This window comes from Bubalus bubalis, chromosome 3, assembly GCF_019923935.1.
Source record: "Bubalus bubalis isolate 160015118507 breed Murrah chromosome 3, NDDB_SH_1, whole genome shotgun sequence".
Lineage (NCBI taxonomy): Eukaryota > Metazoa > Chordata > Mammalia > Artiodactyla > Bovidae > Bubalus > Bubalus bubalis.
In genome coordinates this window covers 159,001,919-159,024,325 of record NC_059159.1, presented here as the reverse complement: position 1 = coordinate 159,024,325, position 22,407 = coordinate 159,001,919, and the positions used below count along the sequence as shown (strand labels likewise).

Here is a 22,407-nt window from a genome sequence, read left to right as displayed (position 1 = left end):
AAAACACTGAAAAAATATTGAAAAAAAAAACTGTAAAAAAAAATTGCATAAAATTTTTTTAAAAAAGCAAAAACCCCAAGGTGGCAATTCCTCGCCTAGCGTCAGAGTTTCAAGATGAAATTTGTGCCCACAGCATCAGGTCCTAAGCCAGCCTGCCTCCTCCTCAATCCCTCAACAGGCTCCCTCTACCATGGGTTTGCCTGAATCTCAGAGGCTTCTGACAGCTGAGTCCCACATTCCGCAGCTCCTTGGAAACCCGCAATTCACATTACTCCCCTCCCCCAACCTTTAAGTCATCTCCTTTTCCTTCCCCCGGTAAAGGGTAATCAGTAGCTTGTCAAATCCGTGCCTCTAGACCTTGCCGTGGGCTGGAGAGAGCTCCCTGGAGACCCATCCAATGCACTTGGCCCAGGATTACTAGGGTGGGGCTGGATTTCCTTTGGAGCCAAAGATGAAGCATCAGCAAGAGTCTGCTTTCTATGATGGCCTGCGTGCTGAAAGAGGAATCTTTTTTGTTTTTTTTTTAAGTATAAGAATGACTTTCCTTTTAAAGTTAAAGGGAGTGAGAATTCAGACTTAGCATGGAAAGCCAATGAGAAGGTTTCTTTCCAAGGTTACTTCCGCCTTGATCAAGTTCTTTCCCATAGTTTTTGTTTTGATCTCTACAGGAGCCTTCTGAGTAGTCTCTCCCCCTTTGACTGTACGATAGGGTTACCTGGAGAGTTGTTGTTTTAACCTGGAGTGTTTTTTAAAACCCTGATGCTTTGGTCAGACCCAAGAACAATTTACACAGGAATCTGGGGGATGGAATAGGTCCAGGCTCCAGCTAATTCCAATTGGGCCTCCCTGGTGGCTCAAATGGTAAAGAATCTGCCTGCAATGCTGGAGACCCAGGTTTGATCCCTGAGTCAGAAAGATGGCTTGGAGAAGGGAATGGCAACCGACTCTAATATTCTTGCCTGGAGAATTCCATGGACAGAGGAGCCCAGCAGGCTACAGTCCATGGGGCTGCAAAGAATCAGACACGACTGAGCGTCTAACACAACACAATTCCGATATCAGCCCAGGTAAGGACAGGTGCTCTGGGTGTCAGCAGCATTTTGCCAAGGCTTGGGAGCCTCCACAGGGCCGAGATAAGCTGGTCTGAGATATCACCACCAGTCGGGGGAGCTTCAAAGCCAGGACCTCTGTTCACTCACAGACCATCAGTCACTCTGTGTTCTTCGAGGAGCGGCTCTCAGGGGCACGGGAGACAAGAAGTTACTGACAAACACAGCTGACCCCTGAACACCACCAGTTTGAACTGCGCAGATCCACTTATATATAGTTTTTTTCAGTAAACACATACTAGAGGACCATAACACCCATAGTTGGTTGAATCTGCAGATGTGGAACCACAGAAGTCTAAGAGCCACTGAAATGATACATTCCACACAATGAACCATAAAAATAATTATAATAAAAATAGGCTGTGTGAAAGTCTTTAAATCTTCCAGTTGTTATCAAATCCCATTAAAGTCATAGAGCAAGGAAGATGAAGGGTTTCTTCCATCAACAAAGTGATTGGTAGGCTCTTTGTTTTTGAGTATTCTATTCTACCAAGTTTTGCCTGTTTCCCCAACATTATTATATCTGATAGGTAACTGAATGTATGATTTTGTGCTTGTCAGCCCTTGCCAAAGACCCAGCTGAGACAATTGATACTTGAAACAATCTAAGACAATGCAAACACTTCTTTTCCCTGAGGTCTCTTGAAGCTATTCCTACATCAAATAGAATACCAGAAAGCCACACAGCTTAACTCTGACGCTTTAATTCATCATGTAGGGACTTCCCTGGTGGTCCAGTGACTAAGACTCTGTGCTCGCAATTCAGGTGGCCTAGAATCAATTCCTGATCAGGGAACTAGATCCCACACCCTGCAACTAAGGGTCCGAATGCTGCAACTAAAGATCCCTAGATAAACATATGTATTTTTTAAAATTCATTGTTTAAGTCCATCAGAGTCTGTCATTTCTCAGTGCTGGAGAAAGCCACAAAAGAACACTCCTATTTCTTTGGTAACAGTTTTTTCCAGGGGGGTACTTTTTATTTCAATGTTCCTTAAAGTTTTATCTTATAACTTTTCAGAGTTTACATTGAAGGAAAAGAAAATGACTACTGAAAATGAGCTGGTTCACTCTTATTTATTGTCCAATGTGACCTATAATTCATCCTTTTGCATTTCCCCTTGATTGCTAGGGATCTTGGTTCTAACTTGTATGTAATAACACAACAGATACTTTCACACTATGGATCTGGACCAACTTCCTTCCCCACTACATTTCATTGCTTTTGATCTGCCTTCCTTATTTTGACAGCTCTAGTTCATACCATCTCAAATCTCTTTTAGGAAAAAAAGTAATAAAGCAGAGCATAATAATTGAGTAATGGATAAAGGAGGATACCAGTACCCAGGCTTAAATGTAACCGCATCTGCTTTCTGAATTAAATAGAGGATTCAAAACTAATTGCTAATTTTGAGTGCCTGAAACTTAACAAAAGGCTATTGAAAGCAGATTAATGGCTTTACTCACATTAGAGATAATTATCTTCAACAAATACTTTCTCATTCAAAAATTTACAGACTTTAGTCCAGTACCTGACAATACTGTCAGAACTCAGTAAATATTTGGTGAATAAATGAAGGCAAGGATAACAGCCTTCAAGGTCATCAAAGAAGCTCAGTTGATAGAAAATTTGAAACAATAAAAATCTTTCAAAAAGATGATGATTATGATCATTAGTTGTTGGTGTATATTGTAGGCTTCCCAGCACCAGTTCTATACAAAGCACTGAACAAAGCAGCATATTAGAGCTTCCCTGGCGGTCCAGTGGTTAAGACTCCATGCTTCCACTGCAGGGGGTTCGATCCTGATCAGGGACCTTCCCACATGCTATGAAGGGCGGCCAAAAAAAAAGTTAACAAAAATCCAGCATAATTGGGACTTCCCTGGCGGTCCGGCGGTTCAGACTTCACCTTCCAGCGCGCGGGTTTGATCCCTGGTCAGGAAGCTGAGATCCCACATGCCTCATGGGGAAAAAAAAAAAAAAGTAAAACATAAGCAATACTGTAATAAATCTAATAAAGACTTCTTAAAAAAAAAAATAGCATATTAGTACTCCACAAAGCCTGTATCATTATACCCCTTTCATGATTCAGAAGCCAAGGCTTAGAGTAGCTAAGCAGAGCTAGGCAATGTTCATGTTTGGATTCTAGTCTGTCTGATGCCACAGTCCACACTCTTTATCACCATGCTGTACTTCAAATATTTTTGAATATTTTTTACCACCTCTGTAACTTGGTCATGCGTCAGGACACGAGATTGTAAACAAAACTAAATGTGGCTTTTTTTCACCTTGCTGATTTTTTTACACAGTTTCTTGCATCTGCATCCACAAAACAGGAGAGGGAGTAATAGAGGGGAGGATATATATGTATATATATGATATATATATATGTATGATATGATATATATGTATATGATATTATTATATATATGAATGTGTATGTTGCATAAAGCTTGAAAGTCTTCATTCAATCATAAGTTCCTCCTCCCTTCAAGTGTATCAAGTGATTTTTCACATCCATTATTTGAAGAAGGGAATAGTAAATCACTTCAGTATTCTTGCCTCTAGAGCCTCATAAGCAGTATGAAAAGGGAAAAAGATACACCATAGATGAGCTCCCCCGCCCCAGCTCAGTAGGTGTCCAATATGCTACTGGGAAAGTGTGGAGAAATAGTTCCAAAAAGAATAAAGAGCCTTCACCAAAGCAGAAATGATGCTCAGTTGTGTGTGTGTTTGGTGATAAAAGTGAAGTACAATGCTGTGAAGAACAATATTACATAGGAACCTGGAATGTTAGGTCCATGAATCAAGGAAAATTGGAAGTGGCCAAACAAGAGATGGCCAAGAGTGAACATCAACATTTTAGGAATCAGTGAATTTAACTCAGTGAACTAAAATGGACCATTATATCTATTACTATGGGTACGAATCCCTTAGAAGAAATGGAGTGGCCCTCACAGTCAGCAAGAGTCCAAAACGCAATACTTGGGTGCAATCTCAAACACAAAAGAATGATCTCGGTTAATTTCCAAGGCAAGCCATTCAACATCACAGTAATCCAAGGCTATGCCCCAACCACTAATGCCAAAGAAGCTGCAGTTGAACAGTTCTATGATGACCTACAAGACATTGTAGAACTAAAACCAAAAAAAGATGTCCTTTTCATCAAAGGGACTGGAATGCAAAAGTAGGAAGTCAAGAGATACCTGGAGTAACAGGCAAGTTTGGCCTTGGAGTACAAATGAAGCAGGGCAGAGACTAACAGAGTTTTGCCAAGAGAACACACTGGTCACAGCAAACACCCTCTTCCAACAACATGAGAGACAACTCTACACATGGACATCATCAGATGGTCAATACCAAAATCAGATTGATTATAGTCTTTGCAGCTGAATATGGACAAGCTCCATACAGTCAGCAAAACAAGACCAGGAGCTGACTGTGGCTCAGACCATGAACTTCTTATTGCAAAATTCAGGCTTAAATTGAAGAAAGTAAGGAAAACCACTAGACTATGGTATGACCTAAATCAAATCTCTTACAATTGTACAGTAGAGGTGAAAAATAGATTCAAGGGATTAGATTTGGTAGACAGAGTGCCTGAAGAACTATGGATGGATGTTTGTAATATTGTAGAGGAGGTGGTGACCAAAACCATGCCAAAGAAAAAGAAATGCAAAGAGGCAAAATGGCTGTCTGAGGAGGCCTTACAAATAGCCAAGAAAAGAAGAGAAGCGAAAGGCAGTGGAGAAAAGGATAGATATATCCATCTGAATGCAGAGTTCCAGAGAATAGCAAGGAGAGATAAGAAATTTTTTTAAGTGAACGATGCAAAGAAATAGAGAAAAACAATAGAATGGAAAAACAATAGAGCTCTTCAAAAAATTGGAGATACCAAGGGAATATTTCACGCAAGGATGGGCAAAATAAAGGATAGAAATGATAAGAAAATAACAGAAGCAGAAGAGCTGAAAAGAGATGTCAATAATACACAAAAGAACTATACCAAAAAAAAAGTCTTAATGACCCAGATAGCCACGAAGGTGTGGTCACTCACCTAGAGTCAGACATCCTGGAGTGTGAAGTCAAGTGGGCCTTAAGAAGCATCACTACAAACAAAGCTAGTGGAGGTGATGGAATTCCAACTGAGCTATTTCAGATTTTAAAAGATGATGTTGTTAAAGTGCAGCACTCAATATGCCAGCAAATTTGGAAAACTCAGCAATGGCCACAGGACTGGAAAAGATCAGCTTTCATTAGGGTACTCAAAGCTGGTGCACTGGGACAACCCAGAGGGACGGGATGGGGAAGAAGGTGGGAAGAAGGTGGGAGGGGGGCTCGGGATGGTGGATACATGTATACCTGTGGCTGATTCATGTCAATGTATGGAAAAAACCACCACAATATTGTAAAGTAATTAGCCTCCAATTAGAATAAATGCATTACTTTTTAAAAAATCAGTTTTCATTCCAATCTCAAAGAAATGCAATGTCAAAGAATGTTTAAATTCCCATACAGTTATGCTCATCTCACATGCTAGCAAGGTAATGCCCAAAATCCTTCAAGCTAGACTTCAACAGTATGTGAACCAAGAACTTCCAGATGTACAAGCTAATTCAGAAAAGGCAGAGGAACGAGAGATGAAATTGCCAACATCCGTTGGATCACAGAAAAAGCACGAACATCTACTTGTGCTTCACTGACTATGCTAAAGGCTTTAGCTGTGTGACTCACAACAAACTATGGAAAATACTTAAAGAGATGGGAATACCAGACGACCTTACCTGCTGCCTGCAAAACCTGTATGCACATCACGAAGCAACAGTTAGAATGGGACATGGAACAATGGACTGGTTTAAAATTGGGAAAAGAGTACACTAAGGCTGTATATCATCAATCTGCTTATTTAACTTCCATGCAGAGTACATCATGCAAGATGCCGGGCCAGATGAAACACAGGCTGGAATCAAGATTGCCAGGAGAAATAACAACAACCTCAGATATGCAGATGAAACCATTCTAATGGCAGAACGTGAAGAGGAACTAAAGAGCCTCTTGATGAGGGTGAAAGAGGAGAGTGAAAAAGCTGGCTTAAAACACAATGTTCAAAAAACTAACATCATGGAATCTGGTCTCATCATTTCATGGCAAATAAATCGGGAGGAAAGTGGAAACAGTGGCAGATTTTATTTTTTTGGTCTCCAAAATCACCATGGACAGTGACTGAAGCCATGAAATTAAAGGACGATTGCTCCTTGGAATAAAAGCTATGACACACCTAGACAGTGTATGAAAAAGCAGAGACATCACATTGCTGACAAAGGTCCATATAGTCAAAACTATGTAGCTATGTTTTCTCTAGTGGTCATGTAAAGATGTGAGAGTTGGACCATAAAGAAAGCTGAGCACTGCAGAACTGATGCTTTCGAATTGTGCTGGAGAACAGTCTTGATAATCCCTTGGACAGCAAGAAGATCAAACCAGTAAATCAACCCTGATCAAACCCTGCCCCAACCAAACCAGTCAATCAACCTTGAATATTCATTGAAAAGACTGATGCTGAAGCTGAAACTCCAATACTTTGGCCACCTGATGCGAAGAGCCGACTCATTGGAAAAAACCCTGATTCTGGGAAAGATTGAGGGCAAAAGAAGGGGGCAGCAGAGGATGAGATGGTTAGATAGCATCATCGATTCAGTGGACTTGAATTTGAGCAAACTCTGGGAGATAGTGAAGTACAGGGGAGCCTGGTGTGCTGCAGTCAACAGAGTTACGGACACAGCTTAGCAACTGAACAACAAAATGTCATTTAACTCTGAAAACCTATAGGGTTGGTTCCATCATTTCTGCCTTCCAGGCGAGGAACCCAGTCCATGGAGATGGAAAGATCATGATGGAGCCTGGACAGTCCCAAGCCAACCTGGTTCCAGAGCGCAGGTGCTAATCCTTTCTCACAGCTTCCTCATGCTCTCAGCCTGGTGCCATAAGGACTCACAAGATGCCATGTGTGCTGTGCTTAGTCACTCAGTCGTGTTCGACGTTTTGCGAAACATGGACTGTAGCCCACCAGGCTCTTCTGTCCATGGGGATTCTCCAGGCAAGAATACTGGAGTGAGTTGCCATGCCCTCCTCCAGAGGATCTTCTCAACCCAGGAATCAAACCCAGGTCTCCTGCATTGCAGGCAGATTCTTTACCACCTGAGCTACCAGGGAAGCCCAGATGGCTTGTAAACCATGAGAAATATATGTGCAACCCAAATGTACAATCATAGACACATTTTGGGCAGAAGTGGAGGCTTTAGGTATGCAGAGGTCAGGAATATTTTGGAACAGAGATGAGCCAAAAGGAGCTGGGCCTCTTACACTGACCTGGGCTGAGCTGAGGATGTGCAGATGTAAGGAAGGAAGGGCCTACGTTGAAAAAGCAACTGTGTTTGGATTCAAGCAGAAGGGCTATTTTTATACGATATTAACCTGTTAGCTAAATTTTTGTTAACTAAAACCACCAAACTTTGGGACCTCCTTGGCAACCCAGCTATTAGGACTCCACATTTCCACTGCAAGGGGCCCGGGGTTCGATCCCTGGTTGGGGAACCAGACTCCACATACTGCAACCAAGACCTGGCACAGCCAAATAAATTAATTAATTGAAAAAAAAAAAAAATACCACCAAGCTTTTACTTGCAGCTCACATAGCAGAGCACACCCACCCCACCTTCAGATTTTCAGCCTTAAGCAGTTGAGTTTAAGATCTGCTGCACACGTGTAAAGCCCTCCCATCCTTCCCAGGCTCCTGAGTCTCTCTTTCAACACCTTAAATTCCTCATCTCCCCTTCTCCTCTTAATCACCACCCCAGGGAGGCCTTGAAAAGAGTGAAAAGGGGCAGACCAGGGCTCAGCTTCCCTCACACTTCAAGGGGGCCAGCTGATGAATTAGGTCATTCCTGTAGATTTTCTGGCAAGTTCCCCAGGGAGCCTGCTGGTCCATGCCCCAATGCTGTTCTCTCTGCCGTGAAAGCCTTTCTTCCCTCCTCAGCCTGTAATTCACTCTCTCAGAGGTCAGCTCAGTCACCAAACCAGAGTCCATCTTCCTCCTCTTGCGCTCACAGCGCTGACCACATTCAAGTGAAATCACTGCTTCTCACCTCTCCCGCTAGCTGGGTATGTTTCAGGTTCTGAGGTTTACACCTTACTGTTTTTGCCTCCCTAGCCTGGGGCCTTGCACAGTGGGCAGATTAAACAACCGGGGTCCACAGCTCAGTTCTTGAATGTGTGTCTATACGTAACAGTAGTCCTCACTGATGAGAATTCATGTTGACAATGGGTATCTTAATGTGCACATGACTTCATATGACACCACCTGCCCCGATGCTCAGCGCGGCCTTAGGATCTGGGTATCACCAAGAATGATGTCAGGTGAGGAAACAGAGGCTCAGAGAATGACGGTGGCCCCAGGTTACACAGTAAGAAGACGTAGGACTGGGATCTTGGCCTCCTGGCCTTTCCTGGCCCCCACCCCTGCCCCCACACACCACTGGCCCTCCAGGGACGTTCACAAGTCTGTGCTATGCGCTGTTTCTCACATGTTGCCATGGACATCGCTAGTCCCGTCTAGGTAACATATACAGCTCACTCTTACGAGAACAGCCTCGCCCTCCGTCTGCTGTTTCTAACTTGATGTCACCAATAGACTCTGTTCCTGGACTGAGCTCATCTCTTTTCATAAAGCAGGACTGTCTGGACTACTGCTCTCTCCTTCCACCCAAGCCCAAAGCAAGTCCTGGGGAGTGAAGGATACAGATCTCCTGCTAGAGAAGGGAGATTCCAATTCAGAAAAAAAAAAAAAAAAAAAAAACCCTCCCAGGAATTCCCTGGCAGTCCAGGGGTTAGGATTCCGAGCATTCACTGACAAGGGTACGGATTCAATCCCTGGTCCCATAATCCCGGGTTTTTTTGTGTGTGGCATGGCCAAAAAGGAAAGAAAACCACCTTCCTGCACATATCTGAGCCTAAGACCCTCACTCTAATCTGCCACCTGAGGGAAGTGAACTGTCAGAGGGCTCCCTGCTTGCTTGTCATGCCCAAGAAGTATCCCTGAAACTGGCATGCAGACATTAAAATCCTAACTCAAATGCACGAGGAAGCTTGGTATTTAGAGGAGGCCTGCTGGTATTGATTAAACTAATGGAAGATTCCTGCTATAAGTAGAATCCCTGGCCCAGAATAGTTCATTTATACCTAACGGGTTTGCTTCAAAAAGGGCCCACCAGCTCCCACTTCCACGCTGGGGGTACTAGGACATGTGATCTTTCTCGGGTCCCTGGAATCAGAGCTTCATTTCCTCACCCTGCTTCCTTTTGCTCCCCAAACGTCCGTGCAGATCTGAGGTCCTGGCCTTGGAGTTGAGGAGGGGCCTTGGCGTGGTACCCCTTTGGGAAAAATAAAATCATACGGCTGGCAAAGCCTGTAGTGGATGATACATAGGGAAAGAAAGACGTGTCTACATTTCATCATGGCTCTGTCTCTAAGATCAGTTTCATTTTTACATCAGGGACAGAATCCGGTGGCTCTTACTCATGGTTGCGTCACTGAGGGCAATGATTGTGTTCCCTACACTGAGTGGCCCTCACACATGTGTTGGACAGGGGAGGGGAGTGACGGCTCTGAAGCGTCATTCAGGACAGCCTCTTCCCCATCCCTGGTTGACGAAGCTCCCACCCCTACTTCTCTCAGCAGCTGGTTCTAAATCTCTACCCCTTCCTCAAACTCACAGCTGCATCCATCCCAAAAGGCTCCCTCATCCTCAGCAAAGAAGACATCCAGTCCTGGATTCTCACGGTTCCTCAGCTACCCTTCCAGTCCTGTCTCTCTTCTTCCACCTGAGCCTGCCACCTCCCCAACCGTCCCCTCGGTGAGTTTTATCATCTCCCTGAAGTGTCTGGAATGGATTCCTTTCCACCAGCTCTTCCCATCAATAGTCAACCAAGCTCACATCTCTCACAGGACAAAAGTAAATATCCCTTCATCCCAATTCCCCTCCAGCTAGTTCCTCAGCTCCTGCTGCAGTTGGTTCAACTCTCCCACAACCCACAAGCTGGCATCAGACCCATTCTGCTACCGAAACAGTTCTTATGAACGTCACCGTGATCTTCTGTTGGCCAAAGCTAGTGGTCAGTCTAAGGACCAACCTCCTCCCCACTCACAACCACTACTCCTTCCATCGTATTCCCTAACACTTTATCCTCAAATTCCTAATTGCTCCCGCAGATGCCTGGCCTCAGCGGCTTCTTGAACAAGACCAGCAGATGTTCTGCCTATAGACACACCTGCCCCTGGGAAGGCACAGTAGAATCTTGGAGAGTCCCAGACACAGTCATGTGACCAGAAAGTTTAGCAGAGTTGAGTCACCGTGTCTTAGAGCATCCATCTTCAGTTCAGTTCAGTTCAGTTCAGTCGCTCAGTCGTGTCTGACTCTTTGCGACCCCATGAATCGCAGCACACCAGGCCTCCCTGTCCATCACCAACTCCCGGAGTTCACCCAGACTCATGTCCATCGAGTCAGTGATGCCATCCAGCCATCTCATCCTCTATTGTCCCCTTATCCTCTTGCCCCCAATCCCTCCCAGCATCAGAGTCTTTTCCAATGAGTAGACTCTTCTCATGAGGTGACCAAAGTACTGGAGTTTCAGCCTCAGCATCATTCCTTCCAAAGAAATCCCAGGGCTGATCTCCTTCAGAATGGACTGGTTGGATCTCCTTGCAGTCCAAGGGACTCTCAAGAGTCTTCTCCAACACCACAGTTCAAAAGCATCAATTCTTCAGTGCTCAGCCTTCTTCACAGTCCAACTCTCACATCCATACATGACCACAGGAAAAACCATAGCCTTGACTAGACGGACCTTTGTTGGCAAAGTAATGTCTCTGCTTTTGAATATGCTATCTAGGTTGGTCATAACTTTCCTTCCAAGGAGTAAGCGTCTTTTAATTTCATGGCATCCATCTTCACATACCCCTAATAGAGCAAGCTGCCAACTCTGATGTTGAGATCCTGGGAGTCTCTGCAGTTTCCACTTTCCAAGATTCCAGGAATGACACAATCCTCCTTTAGATATGTTAAAATTCCAGAAAGCCTTGCCCTGGTCAGCAGCTTTATCTCTTTTTTGATTTGCATATCTCTGGTCCCATTCCTACTTTGCTAGTTTATGTTCTCCGGTTAGAATGTGACTTCATTTACAAGTGCCCATAACACTGGCATGCTGGTGTTCTGGGTATCACCAGCAAGGGATCTGTGACTGGTATGAGGTCATCCACCTGTGGTTAGTGATGTTTTCACCTACTGACTCTCAAACTGTCCCTTGATCCCTGCTCCATCTCCCTCCTCCAGTTCTTCTCAAAAGCCTCCTCAGCTCTTTTCCCATCCTATTAATACAAGGCCCCAGCTTCAGTTCAAGCAGAAAAAAATGGGTCACCCTCTGGGTTCCCTCCCATAACTATAAACTTTATCACACTTGAGTATTGATTACTCTTGACATTCTATTAGGGCCATTTAGGGCTTATTGTCACATTTATTTTCATTTTAAAACAGAGTGTTAAAAAGCAATCTATGACTGACTGATACCTGCACAAACATCCAGAGCCATTATGTCAATAACCTGGTAAATGTTTCACTCACTGGTTTCCAGCTGCTATGGGGAGAGCTCTTACCATTTGCCAGATGCTCAGATGCTGCCTGAGAAACAGATCTATAAGATGCATTTGACAGGACAGAAGGGTGCAGTTAATCAACAATTTTAGGGCTGTTGAATGTTTCATATTTATTTTTTTTTAAAATAAGAAAAGTATGCTGGATAAAGGGTGAATTAAACTTGGATTCATCTTGGACAAACTGGACTCTAGTCCTGACAGTACCACTGCCTGGCACTGTGCAGTCTCTGGGACTCAGTTTACTCATCTTTACAATGGGCACAAATAACAAGAAGATTGCCTGTCTCACTGGGGATTGTTGGGCTAATAGATGCAAAAGGCTTTCATGAGCTATAAACTCGGACTGAGAATCAAACACCTTTGCCTTCACCCAATTGGGTCACTTTAGACACAAGATGCCTGCATTATGTCACAGAATTCCTTGGGGTACAGTCATATAGGAAATGACAAATAATTTTGAAAAGGCAGGAATGTGGGGCAAGTCTTGGGGCACTCAATAGCAGTAACCCTTTGCTGCTGCTGCTAAGTCACTTCAGTCGTGTCCGACTCTGTGCGACCCCATGGACTGCAGCCCACCAGGCTACTCCGTCCATTGGATTCTCCAGGCAAGAACACTGGAGTAACCCTTTATACAGAAGCAAATTGAGAACATATATTTCTACCTCCCCTCCCCAGGAAGATTCACAAACAAGTAAGAAAAAAACTTCACTATCTACTTTGAGCCTAGGACCATCCCGGCACACCCTCAACCTCCTGGCCTGGCAACGCAAGTCTCCTGAAGTATGGATGACCTTGGGGTGGTTACTTAAGCACTCTGCCTCATCTCATCTGTCAACTGGATATACTGAGAGAGCCTTGCCACATGTCAGAGCATTAAGTGAGATCATATATTTGAAAAAATGCTGGTAAACATTTAACTATCTACAGAGCTGTCTGCATGTTAACGATCAGCATATTTACAGTAAGTGTGTGGGATGAATATGAAGGAAACCCCACTAGGCAGAAGCAGAAGTTCTTTTCAAAAAACCTGATTTGGAGTAAATCTCCCTATAATGGATGGAGCTGCAGGGAAGGAACATGGATAAGGGTCAAGAAAACAGTGGCTTTGAGATTTTAGGCTTGAATCCTGTCTGTCACTAGTGGTGACAATTTGCATAATCTTAGGCAATTTATTTAATCTTTCTGAGCTTTGGGTTTCTCCTCTGTAAAATGAGAATAATAATAGTACTTACCTCACAGGATTGTCATGATGATTATTCAAGATTATGCGCTTTAAACAATTCACACAAAGTCTGGTTCCCTGTAATAGTTAGTTTCAGTCAGTAGGTGGGTTGGAGAAAGGAAGACAGACTATTAACTGGTAAATTATTTATATCTTGTTCCATACTGTGGCTCATTCTCACCTAATGAAATATATAAACAGTATACATATTGGCAAGAATTAAGCGATCATACTGGTCTTCCCTGGTAGAGCAGATGGGAAGGAATCTGCCTGCAATGTGGGAGACCCAGGTTCGATCCCCGGGTCAGGAAGATCCCCTGGAAAAGGAAATGGTAACCCACTCCAGTATTCTTGCCTGGAGAATCCCATGGATCAAGGAGCCTGGCGGGTTACAGTCCATGGGGTCGCAAAGAGTCAGACATGACTGAGCAACTAACCCTTACCCCCTAAAGAAATATTGTCTTGCTTGTAATGATGGAGAGATATGGAGTGATTTTTTTTTTCCTTTCTTCAGTTCTTGTCATAATGTTGTTTACAAAAGAATACAGTTTTGACATATATACACATATATGTATATATGCTGTGCTCAGTCGCTCAGTAATGTCCTACTCTTTGTGACTCCATGGGCTGTAGCCCACCAGGCTTCTCTGTCCTTGGGACTTTTTAGGCAAGAATACTGGAGTGGGTTGCCATTTCCTCCCCCAGGGGATCTTCTTGACCTAGGGATCAAACTCGTGTTTCCTGTGTCTCCTGGATTGGCAGGTGGATTCTTTACCACTGCGCTACCTGAGAAGCCCATATATATACATATATATATTTAATAATTGTATTTTATTAAATAATTATTTTTGGCTGTGCTGGGTCTTCATTGCTGCATGGGCTTTTCCCTGATTGCAGTGAGTGGAGGCTACTCTTGGGTGGTGGTGCACACGCTTCTCATTGTGATGGTTTCTCTTGTTGCAGAGCACAGGCTCTAGGGCACATGGGCTTCAGGAGTTGTGGCTCCCAGGCTCCAGAGCACAGGCTCAATAGTTGCAGAGTACGGGCTTAGTTGTTCCTTAGCATGTGAGATCTTCCTGGATCAAGGATCGAACCCTTGTCTCCTGCATCAGCAGGTGGATTCTTTACCACTGAGCCACCAGGGAAGACCCTATATATATTCTTTTTTTTTTTTTTTAATTTAAAAAGAAAAAATAAACCTTACCCTGAAATGTTGTGGCAGTTGGCTCTGAAGATGCCTTCAAGACCATAAGTCTTAAGTAGGTAGAGACAGAAATCTACAACTTGCAGGGAGAAAAGTTAGAAAGTGTTAAAGTATTCGAGTCCCAGTGCATTTGGCAAAGCATCCATAGGGGTCTAAGAGCACCTTCTTGAACACAGAAGGTACTCAAGGACTGGGCTGTCTCCTTTCTCCCCCATGAGCACCTCCACCAGCATCACAAGCTAATCAGCAGCTGACTCTCCAGCAGGCTCCTTTAATCCAGGGCAGATCTTAGTCTGTTTGCAGTTCAGGTCTCTGATCAACATTATCTCCCTCCAGAGCCCAGCCCGGATCATTCTATCTCATTATCCCTTTTTCTTTTATTCATAACACTTATACACTATCTAGAATTATCTCATTTGTTTACATGTTTATTATGTACCTTTCTTTCTCTAGAATATAAACACCATCAGATCAAGGACCTTATCTGTCTCACTTGGCCACTGTATCTCCAGCAATGGAACACTGGCAAGGCACTCACTCAGTATTTAAGAATAAAGGAACAAATGAACACGTGTGTTGATTGCTAATGATGAGGGGATGAGTAGGGGACAGATAAGCAATGCCCCACCTCCCAGCTGACTGACATGCACACATACCTGGGCAGAAATCCAGGCATTTTAGCCAAAGAGCAGATGGGAGCCAAGGCCAAGGTATAGGTAGCAATTGGCACAAGAGGCTCCGGTCATAGAAACCTGTAAGTTTCAGCAACATCAGCTTTGTGTAACTTTGGACAGAAATCTGCTGGTTAGACACAGCCACATAGACCTGGTGTCTGGGCTTTGGTGCAGGCGTGGATACGAGGCCAAAAGTCCATGTCCTTCCTTGAATTAAAAAAAAAAACAACAAAAGACAAAATCTGGCTCAAGGGAAACAAATTCTTGGGAAATAGCACAAGCTTACTTTGATTCAACCCACATTTACTGGACCAAGTTCTGTAGCAGGAAGAACAAGATTCAGAGTGTATGTCTCATAGGGTGATAGGCCTAGAATGGAATAACTAACAAAGCAGAATAAGGCGAGAGTACTAAAACAGCCCTTACTTCTCCTGGAACACCGACCAAGGATTCAGAAGCTCCATCTAAAGCTAAGTCCAGGCTCCCCATTCTTGTAGAGGTGCGAGTGCCATCAGTAGGCAAACCCACAACAAAAACAGCCCTTGAGAACCTCGGTCGTCCTTGCTGTCATTGCAGACTGTCCCACAAGTTCTGACATCCTTCTCCAGCTCTGCAAACAGTGGCAGGCCTGGGGGGCAGATTGACAAACCACTTCCCGCTATTGGCACAAAGCAGGACAAGATCTTGAACCACGCAGTTCCTCGGAAAGAACGGCCAGTTCTTCTGACCACAGCCTGGGCGGTTCTAGGGGCTGCTGCTTAGCCCTGGCAGGTGAAGGCAGGGCTCTGTGCTTCAGGAGAAAAATATCCTGGCATCTCCTTTAGCAACAGGCCTGCTTCCGAAAGGTTGTACCTAGGGGCCTTTGTGGATCTTTTTTTACACATTATACAAAAAAAAGAAAGAAAGAAAGAAAAAGTCCCTCCCAGCCCATCGTCTTGCAAGTACACACCTGGTGCAAAGGTTTTTAGAAAGAGCTTTGGGGTCGATACATCTGACTTCAGTTCTGTTTCACCCACCACTTTTCTTAGGCAACTACCCTTCCCCTCTCTGTATCTCAGTTTCCTCATTTGTAATCAGAGGGACCAGTGGTGTTTTTCAAACTACAAGTTTTAATCCAATGATAAGCAATAAAATCAGTAGAGTGGGTTACAACCAACATGTTTTTTTTGAAAGGGAAATAGAAGAGTTTAGAATATAAAATATCTGAATGCATTGCAATTAATAGGTAAGTATTATCTTGTAGAACTTTTATTTCATCTATCGACATGCTTACCCTGAGATCAAAACAAAATGTGTTTCACACTGTGGGTTACTGTTTTGTTTTGTTTTGTTTTTAAAGTTCAAAACATACTATTTGAGTTTTCAAGGCTAGGACCAGTAGGTTCAATTCTACTCCTGGCCTAATTGCCAATTTCCCATTGTTTGCCTGCAGACCGAGCCCAGCTCCAAGTGAACCTGTGATTTGGCTCATGAATAGATATACCTAATCTCCAAAGTGAATGAGGGTGCGCTCTTAAAAGGCCTGCACCATGACCCATCCTCCCCAAATGACAGGACTTTTCTGACTTCTCACAGTGCACGTTAGCTGGGTTTGTTTTTCGAACTTCATATAAATGGAATCACAGTATGAACCCTAACTGTGGACACAGTGACCTAGAAAGGAGATGCTCAATGCTGCGTTTATTGTCCAGCATGACATCAGCCAGAAAGCATTGCGAAAATAATAATATTATGATTATTGAGTGAAGGCCTGTTGGGTGCCAGACTCTGTGCTAAGGGTCTTAAAAACATTCAAGTTCATTCTCACAAGGTCTATGGGATTTGAGGTGTCTGCTATGACCCTCGTGTTTCAGAAAGAGAAACTGAGGCACAGGGAAGTTGCAATGTGATGTCCTCAAGGTCATGCAAATTGCGGAGCAGGGCTGGAGCCCTTATCTGATGCCCTTAGACCCCTTTCCACTAGCACTTTTCCACGGGGCTGGGGTACTTCGCAACAAAGTATCTTGGAGACTGCTTGGAATCAGGCCTGTGGAGTCCTCTCCTACCTGGCTCTCACCCTCATTTGGTGGAATCCAGTTGGTTTACACTGCTGAGGAGGCAAGCAAACTACCCTTCACGAAGCCAGGGGGTTCCAGAAGGCCTGAATTAGCCAAGAGGTTTAATTTGGGGATATTCTTACTACACGAAATTTCTTTCAGAACATTTGGTCCTTTGGGACTTCCTCAAATTGCCAAGGATTAGACAGAAAATTCCATCTCCTTCTCCTTGGTTGCTTCATAGTATCCAGCAGTTCCCCTACCTTAACCTACAAGTGATTGCCTTCTTTGGCAGCTCCTTACTAACCAGAGAAATTTGACTGTTTTTTTGGGTGGGGGGGGATGGGGAGGGGGTAGAGGAGGGGAGTGCTTTTGCTTCCTTAACAAATACATTTCACTACTTCATTGGTGAAGCCACATCTAACCAATGAGATTGGTTGGTAACTTGTTCAGTCTACTCAAGAATAGAGGATAAAAGGATCCATGTATCAATTTTCTTCATATTAGAGATTTTTAAGAGTCATTTTTTTGGTTGTTGTTTTTTTTTTAGTATTAGCCATCCCGATTACAACATACCTACTACTCCAGAGTTCCAAGGAAATTAGTCAGGCCTTAAAATTAAACTTTAACCTTGATTCAAATTAAAAATACAATTTGCCACATTAGTTTCATATGTTTGTATTTCCTGGCCTCAAAAACACTACTGGCCCTTGACTACAGTAGTTGAAATCCTACTTAGCACTCAATAACCAACAAAACTTCCTGCACCCCCAGGCAAAGCTAAAAGAGTGGTCCTTTGGCTTCCATAAGGTTCTGTAAAATAGAGGCCTGCACCTCCAGCTCCTAATCACCACCACCACCCCCAAACCCTGAACTCCCCTCAGGGCAGTAACCACATTGTATTTATATTTGTCCTGATACTTACCCCTAACGCTGGCAGGATCAGGTTTCCAGCACATAGCAAGACTTCAGAAAACATTGCCCTTGAATTGAATCAATTTCTAAGGAAACTTTTTATTGAAATATAAGATGCATATGAAGAGGCCCACGATTGTAAGTGTTTCAATGTTCACAAAGAGAAAGAACATATATCAAGCGCTCCCAACCCCCCCAACCCCATCCCCCCTCCCACCTCCCCCACCCACCCCAGAAGGTCTGCACCATGGCCCTTCCTCCAGCAAAGATAAGACTTTCCGGACTTCTAAGGCCCTATGGTAACTTTGCTTGCTTGTTGTTGTTGTTGTTTTGAACTTTGTATAAATTGAATCACAATGTGAGCTCTCTCGGTTTGGGCTTTTTATATTAAACATCGTGCTTTTGAGATTTAACCTCACTGTTTTGTAGCCTGCTGGTTAATTTATTCCCATTTGCTGGCCAGCATTCCACTGTGGCTGTGCAGTTATATATTTATCCATTCTACTGCGGATGGACACTTCGCTTTTTTCTAATTTGGAGCTCTTCTGAATAGAGTTACTATGAACATTCTTGGATATTTCTTTCTGTTAACCATTTATCCAGGAGTCCTATTGTTAGGCTTTGGTGGATGCTGCCAGTTTTTAAGGGTTTTGAGGTGGTTGTGGAAACTGAAAAGCTGTTTCTAAAATTTACATGGAAATACAAAAGGCCAAAAATATTCAAGACAATCTCGGACAAAGCTGGAGGTCTTACACTACGACATATTATAAAACTACAGGAATTAAGACAGGGTGGTTTAGGCACAAATAGGCCAGTGGCTTGGGGGAGAGAATTCAGATACAGATGCAAGCATAAATATTACTTGATTTATGATACAGGTAACACAGCCATGTAGAAAAGACATAGTGATGTTTTCAATAAATGGTGCCAGATCAATTGGATAAACACATGAAAAAAAAGCTTACCCACACGTAAAAATCAATTCCAGATGAATTGTAGATCTAAACGTTAAAAGGAAAACAATAAGGTTTTGTAAAAAAAAAAAAAAATGTATAAAATTCACTAGAATATGAATATGACTGGAATACTTGAAGTAGGTAAAAAATTCTTATAAATAGGACATAAAAAGCTCTCATCATAAAGGAAAAATTTGATACACTGAACTACTTCAAAAATAAGAATGATTCCTCAAAAGATACCATTAGGAATTGAAAACACAGCACTGATTAAGAAAAGATGTTTGCAAACATAGACCCAACAAAGGACTTGTAAACAGAATGTATACTGAACTCCTACATGTCAATCATAAAAGACAACCAATAAAAAAGTGTGCAGAAGGGGAAAGAGGAAAAGGAAAAACTTGAATGGGCACTTAAACACACACACACACTATGGCCAAATGGCTAATAGACATATGAAAAGGTGCATCACGTAAATGCAAATTAAAACCCTCAAGCGACATCTCTGGACTCAGGAAAACTGCTAAAATTCAAAGTCACGTGATACCTGGTGTTGGCGAGAATGTGCAGTAAGCAAGCTCTCCTACACCGCTGAGGTTAAGGAGCAAATACTGGTCTGTCCACTGAACTTTTATCAGGATCTGCCCCAATTTTTCCCTCTCCCCAGGCCCCAGGAGAGTGGGCTGGAGTGAGCGGGTGGTGGTTGGAAAGCATGTACAAACCTCTATTTACGCCTTTTCTTCGTTCTGTGTGTTGACCCAGGCTTCACACACTCCCTGAACCGTATTTTCCGCTAGATCCTTTGCTAGAGCCCACGCAGACGTTAGAAGTAAGATCCACTTCGGACCAGGGTGGCCTCCCTCAAGAGCTCCTGAAACAAACAAGCACATACTACAAACAACATGCAATTCTTATCTCATCCAAAGACCCAAAGCTTTCTGATAACTCTTAAATATGTCCCCAAAATGAATTCCTAGAATTCAAAGTTATGCTTATTTTTATTTCCCTACAGGTTCAAGTTGCAAAATCACCCTCCTGAAAGGTTGGATCAACTTTCACTCCTACAAGAGGCAGACACATGCCCCATTTATCAACATGCTAGGTGAAAAACAGTATTTTGTTTCATTTAGCTCTTTGATCACTAAAAAAGCTGAACTTTTAAAAGCTGTTTATGGGTCATTTTTATTTCTTCTTTTGTAACTAGAAGTTCACATATTTTGTCCATGCTGTCAGTAATTTTGTCTTATAATTCTGAAAGAGGGCTCTATGTAGCAAGGATATGAACTTTTCACTTGTTACATACTGTACATATACTGTGGATATTTTCCCCAATATTTGGTGTTTCCTCCTTTAATTTTATTTATAGGGTTTGTTCTTATACAAATGAATTTTAAATATTTATATAGTTAAAAAAAAAGAAAAGTATATCCGTTATAACCTTTGTATTTTTGCAAAGTATTTAGGAAATCTCTTTCCATTTCAAAATTATAAAAATGGTTATACATTTTTCTAATATGCTTACATTTGTTATCTTTAAATATTTGAATCACTTGGAGTTCATTTTGCATCAGTTAAGGCTCCAGTCATGTGTGTATGTACTTTTTTTTTTTTTTTCCAGAATGGCAGCCAGTAGTTCCAACACCATTTATTGAAGGATGTATACTTGACCTGGTCATTTGTCTGTTTTTTGGGTAATACAGTTGAATAGTAAGGTTCACTATCAGAAGGATCTCCCTGGCCTTCCAGCTGGCAGATTGACCCCAAGCCACCAGAGTGGAGATGTGGACCAGTAGGAGGCTCAGTTGCAGCAAACAGTGGGGAACAGGAGAGTGCTGGAATTACAGCAAGCAGGGGGCGAGGTGAGGAGTGAGGACTGACTGCCCTCGTTCCCTCCCTCTGGTCCCCGATATTCACTTCATCTAGCTGTCTTTCCACATCTGGAAGCGTCAGCAGCTGTCAGGGGAGGGAATAATTAATCTCGGTAGCCAATCCTGGAGAATCTGGAATCAGGTTACTGTATTTAAATCCTGACTTCGCCACTTACACCAACCTTGTGATCCCCACTTACATCAACCTTGTGATCTCAAGCAAGTGTCTTCATATTTCTGGTCTTCAGTTTGCCCCTGAGAAGTGGGGATCATAGTAACACCTATTGCAGAGCACATGGAGGAGGGTTTTAAGGAACTAAATCATACGCAGCTCTTAGGTTGGTGACTGGCACAGAATAAACTCACAGAGTCAACATTGTTATCAGTTAACTTTTAAAGAAATTCGTGACTGTCTAGTAGAACAAGACATTAGTCCTCCCTTGGGCTGGGTCTGAGCCTGAGCAGAGCAGTTAGAGGAGTAGGTGGAATTTCAAGCCGATGGGACGGTTTTCAGGTCAAATGGTTGAAGGCACTGGTCTAGAAGATGTTTTCTTTAGGGAGCCTCTATTCTTTAAGGCATACTTATGCAATAAAGCTTACAAATGAAGGACTAGCATACTAATTAATGTTGCCATGTCTTGGGGCTTCCCTGGCTCTGACAGTAAAGAATCCACCTGCAGGGAGAATGGCATTGAAACATGCATATTATCATACGTGAAACGGATCACCAGTCCAGGTTCGATGCATGATACAGGATGCTCAGGGCTGGTACGCTGGGATGACCCAGAGGGATGGTATGGGGAGGGAGGTGGGAGGGGGGTTCAGGATGGGGAACACATGTGCACCCATGGCAGATTCATGTTGATGTATGGGAAAACCAATACAATATTGTAAAGTAATTAGCCTCCAATTAAAATAAATAAATTTATATTAAAAAAAAAAAAAGAATCCACCTGCAATGCAAGAGGTCTGGGTTTGATCCCTGGGTTGAGAAGATCCCCTGGAGAAGGAAATGGCAACCCACTCCAATATTCTTGCCTGGGGAATTCCATGGACAGAGGAGCCTGGTGGGCTACAGTCCATGGGGTCTCAAAGAGTTGGACACGGCTGAGGGACTAACACTAATAGTGTATTCCGCCACCCTCACCCCACTTTTAAACATAACTGCTAATTAGTTTAGGTAAAGTTTTGGTCAGAAGTAGAGCCACTGATGTTTGTCTTTCCTTCTCATATTTTTCAGAGAATGAGATAATAGCTATAGTTGATTGATTCCATCATAGGCAGACCTTTAACAATTATTTCATATAATACTCTGTAATATATTCAAGGTTGTCATTATCATCCCCAAGGTCAAGAAGAGGAAAGGGAGCTTCCTCGAAGTGAGGAGGTAACTTGCATGCAGTCTGCCATAACTAAGAACCAAGATTCAACCCAGGTCTCTCTAACCCCAGGACTCAAGCTCTAAACTCAATGAAGAACACATGGATATTGAGCTGGAATTTTGGAAGCTGGGAAGTCCAGCTTGGCAGATGGGAGAAATTACTTTCTGAAGGATTTAGTGCCTTCTATTTATTTACAAAATGGTCATGCCTGGAAGGACTTCGGAAGGAATCTATCCAGAGTCTTCATCGTACAGATGGAAAACCTGGAGCCCACAACAGGATGTGTCTGAGCCGATTACACAGGGAGCTCTCTGCTGAGTCTTGGTCTCCTCA

At 43.1% G+C, this 22,407-nt stretch overlaps 1 long non-coding RNA gene across 2 annotated transcripts; it reads right to left on the bottom strand.

Moving 5' to 3' along the window:
• Window positions 1-529: 529 nt before the first annotated feature.
• On the bottom strand, window positions 530-21,395 carry LOC102408962. Of its 2 annotated transcripts, XR_006550133.2 has the most exons (5): window positions 19,547-21,395; window positions 14,897-15,121; window positions 14,241-14,313; window positions 13,047-13,114; window positions 530-3,070 (listed from the first exon to the last, which is right to left on the bottom strand). It is a non-coding gene; the product is annotated as an uncharacterized LOC102408962 (long non-coding RNA). The 2 variants fall into 2 exon arrangements; XR_006550132.1 differs by lacking the exons at window positions 14,897-15,121; window positions 19,547-21,395 and having other exon boundaries at window positions 14,241-14,871.
• Between the last annotated feature and the right edge of the window lie 1,012 nt (window positions 21,396-22,407).